At 36.7% G+C, this 6,000-nt stretch overlaps 1 protein-coding gene across 1 annotated transcript in view; it reads left to right on the forward strand.

The window, feature by feature from the left end:
• Positions 1 to 6,000, forward strand: part of ADAD1 (adenosine deaminase domain containing 1) — a 42,652-nt gene that overhangs the window by 21,145 nt on the left and 15,507 nt on the right. The gene's annotated exons all lie outside the window — the stretch shown is intronic.

Consider the following 6,000-nt stretch of genomic DNA (forward strand, 5'->3'; position numbering starts at 1 on the left):
GCCGCTACCAAACGCTATCATGAATCATGACCTTATTACATTTGTTATTGACACATGTAAAATATATCTATATAAAATGAATTCCTAGAAGTAGAGTTGTAGGTCAACGAGGTATGCATTTGCAATTTTGAAAACTATTACCAAGTTACCCTCCAAATCATATCCTCACTAGCAATATTTGAGAGTGCCTGTGTGCTCACGCCCTAAAAAGTGGTTATTTCTAAGTTTTTCCAAATATTTATTCTTGTAGATGATTTATTTCTTAGGTTTAATTTGGATGCCAAAATTATGCTTTATGTTTTTTTTTTTTTTTGTGGTACGCGGGCCTCTCACTGTCGTGGCCTCTCCCGTTGCGGAGCACAGGCTCCGGACACGCAGGCTCAGCGGCCATGGCTCACGGGCCTAGCCGCTCCACGGCATGTGGGATCTTCCCGGACCGGGGCATGAACCCGTGTCCCCTGCATCGGCAGGCAGATTCTCAACCACTGCGCCACCAGGGAAGCCCTATGATGTTTTCTTTTAGTCAGTTCAGATACTCTCTCAGACATTTCAAACTTTTCTCAATCTTCTTTAGGAAAGGCAATTTTTGTTCTTGATAAATGTCTACAAAATGTCTAATAAATGTCTATGCATTCTCTAGAGTCACACGTTTGGCATGCAAAGCTTTCTTTGACTTTTGTGAAGAAAGATATTTTACAGTTTGTCTTTTGTATGACATAACTCCATACTATATTTAGTTTCTTAAAAGGGTAGAATCTTAGATTCTTTTAGAATTATTTAGTATTTAGTGGTTTGGACAGGGGCTTAAAAATGAGATCTCATCATTTTGCCTGTCATCTTGCAAGTAGCAGTAGGAATACCAGGTAGCAATAAAAATGCTATAAAACTTGGTAAAATTGCTTCTGATCTCTTTCTTTGCATCTTTATGGAACATATCTAAAGTTAATTAATTGGTGTTCTGTCTGGCATAACTAAACAGATTTTAATGTTTGTTTAAAATGCAGATTTCTCAGCCTCTTCAGATCTCTACTGTATGTCTGGGGGATAACCCCAGGAATGTATGTTTTTTTGTTTTTTTTTGTTTTGTTTTTTTTTTGTGGTATGCGGGCCTCCCTCTGCTGTGGCCTCTCCTAACAGATTTTAATGTTTGTTTAAAATGCAGATTTCTCAGCCTCTTAAGATCTCTACTGTATGTCTGGGGGATAACCCCAGGAATGTATGTTTTTTTGTTTTTTTTTTGTTTGTTTTTTTTTTGTGGTATGCGGGCCTCCCTCTGCTGTGGCCTCTCCTGTTGCGGAGGACAGGCTCCGGACGCGCAGGCTCAGCGGCCATGGCTCACGGGCCCAGCCGCTCCGCGGCATGTGGGATCCTCCCAGACCGGGGCGCGAACCCGGTTCCCCTGCATCGGCAGGCGGACGCGCAACCGCTGCGCCACCAGGGAAGCCCCGGAATGTATGTTTTAAAAGAGCACCACCAGGTGATTCTGATATAGATGATTTGAATGGCTCACTTTGAGAAATACTCAGTGTCTGTATACTTAAAAGTGTGATATGCACAGCTAAAAGAATCTTAAGAGTTTATTGAACTAGTCGTGTAGTACAGCTCACTTATTATACAAACTCTTACTTTTTATTTCACATTGGAGTATAGTTGATTAACAATGTTGTGATAGTTTCTGTTGTACAGCAAAGTGATTCAGTTACACATTTTCCCATTTAGGTTGTTACATAATATTGAGCAGAGTCCCCTTTGCTATACAGTAGGTCCTTGTTGGTTATCCATTTTAAATATAGCAGTGTGTACATGTCAATCCCAAACTCCCTAACTATCCCTTTCTCCCACCCTTCCCCCCTGGTAATCATAAGTTTGTCCTCTAAGTCTGAGAGTCTGTTTCTGTTTTGTAAATAAGTTCATTTGTATCATTCCTTTTCAGATTCCACATATAAGTGATAAAATGCGATATTTCTCTTTCTCTGTCAAACTTACTTCACTCAGTATGACAATCTCTGGGTCTGTCCATGTTGCTGCAAATGGCATTATTTTATTCTTTTTAATGGCTGAGTAATATTCCATTGTATGTATGTACCACATCTTCTTTTTCCATTCCTCTGTCGATGGACATTTAGGTTGCTTCCATGTCTTGGCTATTGTAAATAGTGCTGCAGTGAACATTGGGGTGCATGTATCCTTTCGGACCATGTTCTTCTCCAGATATATGCCCAGGAGTGGGATTGCGGATCATATGGTAGCTCTATTTTTAGTTTAGTTTAGTTTTGTTTTTTAAAAATATTTATTTAGCTGCGTCGGGTCTTAGTTGCAGCATGCGGGATCTAGTTCCCTGACTAGGGATCAAACCTGGGCCCCCTGCATTGGGAGCGCAGAATCTTAGCCACTGGACCACTAGGGAAGTCCCTATTTTTAGTTTTTTAAGGAACCTCCATACTGTTCTCCATAGTGGCTGTACCAATTTACATTCCCACCAACAGTGGAGGAGGGTTCCCTTCTCTCCACACCCTCTCCAGCATTTATTGTTTGTGGATTTTTTTATGATAGCCATTTTGACTGGTGTGAGGTGATATCTCATTGTAGTTTTAGTTTGCATTTCTCTAATAATTAGCGATGTTGAACATCTTTTCATGTGCCTCTTGGCCATCTGTATGTCTTCACAAAGTCTTTTTATGCCATTTCTGATAGAGGATCATCTAACCCTACCTTAAAAGGATCCAGTAATGTTGAGTATAAGATTTAAAGACAATCTATTCCATTAATTGATAGCTCCAATTGTTTTTTAAAATTACTCTTTAGAATTGAAATTTGTTTCCCTTTAATTCTGAACTAAATGACAATACAGATTAAATCTAATTATCTGATGATAATGACCTTGTCCCCTTTTCTCTTAAGTCTTATGAAATCTTTTGCAATTCTTTATTTTGATGTTTAAAAACCTAAGTTATTTTAATAGATCAATTAAAAATGGAGAGATTATTATAAGACTTCATTTAACTTTTCAAAAAGTTTTCGGAAACTAATTTTATACTGTAGATGTTCTCAGATAATTCATTTTGTCATTTTATGGTGATAGTCTTTCTTTTTTAAGAAAAAAGTCTTAAGCTTGCACTATAAAACGGTACTATTATTTGTATAGAAAATAATCCAGAGTAATCTGGAAAAAAATTCATTTTGCTTAGTTATTAAAAGAGCTGGATTTATATTAGTTTTCAAGCCTTTTAAGGTGTATTTGCAAATTTGTTATCCTGTTAAGATAAAGTTATCTGAATAAATACCTCAAGAATGTTTATCCAGAGGTGTTTCCATTCAGGAGTCCTTTTCAATACGCTGATTTGTATTGTACAATTCCATTATAGGGAATACTAAATTCTGATTCCCTCTTAGTAAAGGAATCTATTTTCAACATAGTTCATGAACTTTTAAGAAGCATGTGATAACCTTAGAGATTCTGTTGTTCATTTCTTTCTTTTTTTTGTTTTCAGGTCAGTAATAGGAGGTTTAGTATGTTAATAAAATACGTGCCCAAAATCATTCAGTTTGCCTACTCGCAGAGCCTGGACTCATACTCAGTTTTCATAACTTCTCATGCTTCTGCCTTTTGTATTAAATTGAGCTTTGACAGCTTTGTCTGAGCCTAGCCAGTGACTAGAATCTCACTGTTGTGTCTGTTAAACTTGACACTCTTGAAAGGCAGGTGCTTTGCGACACTCATCTTGGTCTGGTTTATACCAGGAGGTCAGTAAATGTTTCATGGGTAAATGCTTTGAGTCAGCATGTTTTATTTTTTAAAGTGCTTTTATTTTTCTTAATACTAATTCTGCCACCTGAAACACTTGAAAAATAAATTTTAACTATTATTCTTTACTCTTGTTGCACTTCAGGTTCACCTGGATAGCTTTTAAAATAATATGGGAATGGCATTGGTATTAATAACCCCATCCTTACTGATTCTAATGTGTATCCAGAATTGATGATTACTGCTCTCTGATAATCTAATCTTTTATGTTCCTTTTTCATCAGGTGTTTATTGAGCCACCTGCTATATGCTAGGTGCTGTGCACTGTTACATACTCTCAGGGGCACCATTCACATAAAATATAGAATGAGAATTAAGAATACAAAGATAAGATGCTTCTGCCTTCATGTCTTCTCCTATCTAGACATCATTTGTGTTTCACAGGAGCATGATTTGTTTTCTCCAGATGTTCTGTAATTTGTGGGTGGTGGTATTAAAATGTAATGCCTCAGACTAAGTATGATGTTTCAGATATGATATGAGCAGTGCATAGTTCTATAATAATGCTGAATTCTTTGACTTAGACACTGTATTTTTATTAATGCAGCTTCAGTTTGTATGGGCACACCTCAAAGATATTGTGGGTTCAGTTCCAGACCACTACAATAAAGTGAATATCACAATAAAGTGAGTCACACGAAGTTTTTGGTTTCCCAGTGCACATAAAAGTTATGTTTACCCTGTACTGTAGTCTGTTAAGTGTGCGATAGCGTTATGTCTAAAAAAAAGCAACGTACTTACCTTAATTTAAAAGTACTTTATTGCTGAAAAAGGCTAAACATCATCTGACAGCACAGGGTTGCCAGAAACCTTCAATTTGTAAAAATCATAATATCTTCAAAGTGCAATAAAGCAAAGTGCAATAAATTGAAGTATGCCTTCCTTACCTGTTTCAGCAGCTGTTTCTGTTCACTTATATTAACTTATGGTAGACTAAGGTCCTGAGAACTTTTCTTTTTTTTTTTTTAATTTAATTTTATTTTTTTTTATACAGCAGGTTCTTATTAGTTATCCATTTTATACATATTTAGTGTATATATATCAATCCCATCTGAGACCTTTTCGTGCAGAAAAGTTCTCAGGTCAGGTTTGCTATAGTCTTTGCTAAGATTTAACCTTTGCCTTTAATCTTTGAGTTTTATGTTATTATTTCAAGTCATTTTAGATGAATCAAATCGAAATTATGTGATATAATTTTAGAGATATATTTTCCCAGGAACAAGATTTAGCCTCAAGATATAATCAAAATCATACCTCAGATATAGCTAATAACTAAAGCATACATATATAAATGGAGAAAGTAAAATTTCTAATAAAACATTAATATACTTGATTTTTTTTCTATTAAATTTTATACCACCACGTTAAAACATCTAGGTGAAACAATTTGATGTTTAGGAATCTTAACGTGGGGTTACTGGTAGGTTTTTATTTTTCTTTTTCCAAATGTTATCTTGCTGTTTTAGGCACAACCAATGTCATTATCTTATTACAGTATGTCTTAGTCTGTTTGGACTGCTACCAAAAAACAAAAAAATACCATAGACTGGGTGGATTAAAGAATAAACATTTATTTCTCATGGTTCTGGGGGCTGGGAAGTCCAAGATCAAAGGGCTGAGAGATTCATTGTCTGCTGAGGACCTGCTTTCTGCTTCGTAGATGCCTGTCTTCTCAGTATGTCCTCCTATGGTGGGAGGGGTTAGGGGCTCTTTTATCATAAGGGCACCAATTCCATTCATGAGAGCTCTGACCCCCTCGTAACTTAATCACCTTGCAAAGGCCTCACCTCCAGATACCATCACATTGGGGATCAGGTTTCAGTATATGAATTTTGTGGGGACACAGTCTGTAGTACAATGTGTAATATGTAACATTTTTTTAATCCATGTTTTCTGTTCTATAGATACAATGACTATTCCACAGACCTTATTTCTTCTTAACTTTTTTCCTATGTCTAAGTATATCTTTAATTTAACTAGCCTGCATTAGTCAGTATCTCTTGATTTGGAACATTGAAAGGAGTGCTTAGAAAAAGAGTGTCAGAAGCAACTCATGTTCATTTCTTTTCTTTTTTTTTTTTTTTTTTTTTTTGTGGTACGCGGGCCTCTCGCTGTTGTGGCCTCTCCTGTTGCGGAGCACAGGCTCCGGACGCACAGGCGCAGCGGCCATGGCTCACGGGCCTAGCCGCTCCGCG

The sequence above is a fragment of the Physeter macrocephalus genome, chromosome 7 (assembly GCF_002837175.3).
Source record: "Physeter macrocephalus isolate SW-GA chromosome 7, ASM283717v5, whole genome shotgun sequence".
Taxonomy (NCBI): Eukaryota; Metazoa; Chordata; class Mammalia; order Artiodactyla; family Physeteridae; genus Physeter; species Physeter macrocephalus.